Genomic DNA, 905 nt, shown 5'->3' with positions numbered 1-905 from the left:
AACTTTTTAGCTGGTCTGATCCAAGACAGCACGTTTACCCCAAGAGCCTCAACTGTCCCAGTCTCTCCCTCTTTTACACTTACACACCTGTCCCCCCTGCCTCAGGCACACGCGCCTGTCCCAGTCTCACACTCACACACACACCTGCCCCCGTCTCTGCCTCTCTCACGCGCCTTCCTTCCTCCCTTCATCCTTGCAGGAATTGCACCTGAAAAAATAAAGCGTGTGCGTGTGTATCTGTGGGCGTGAGTGCGAGCCCTCCACCCACATCGCGGACAGGGCCGCCCCCCCCAGCCCCGACATCAACCCCGGCCCCCGCCGGCGCGGCCGAGCCCTATCGCGCGTTCCCCGCCGTGTGTCCGCGGCCCCGCTCTAGTTTGCATCGGGACACGCGTGTGCCGAGACCTCCCGCCTGCAGGGAGCGGGGGCCGTGCTGGCTCGGGGGGGCGATCGCCTCGGCAGAGGGCACTTGGCTAGACAGCCACTCGGCTGGACGGATGCAGCCCCCCCCTCTCCCTCTCTGCTCCCCCCTGGCCCGAGGGGCGACTCTGGCTGAGATGTATGAGATCTCCCGCGGTAAAATATGCACGCGGATCCCCACTTGGCTCGTCCCGGTAATGGAGGTGCAAATAGGTTTCCACTGCGGAGCCTTTCATCTATCAATCCCGGCTGACAGCGCGGGGCCGGAGTTTATTCCCCCCCCAAACACACACCTGGAGCTGCTTGGGGTGCAACCTCCCCTCCCCTCCCGCCTGGAGCCCCCGGGGGCTCTGGGTCCTGCCACCCCTCTCCCCCCTTTGAGCCCCAGCCGTGCAGAGAGGGGGAGGCTGGGTTTGCCCCTTGGGGTTAACAAAAAAGGGACTCCGCAAGAAAAGGAGGGGTGCGTTTAACCCCCCCTGCCCCGT

This window comes from Gavialis gangeticus, unplaced genomic scaffold, assembly GCF_001723915.1.
Source record: "Gavialis gangeticus isolate Ggan-Ray unplaced genomic scaffold, GavGan_comp1, whole genome shotgun sequence".
NCBI classification, from domain to species: Eukaryota; Metazoa; Chordata; order Crocodylia; family Gavialidae; genus Gavialis; species Gavialis gangeticus.
This window is presented reverse-complemented; position numbering follows the sequence as displayed.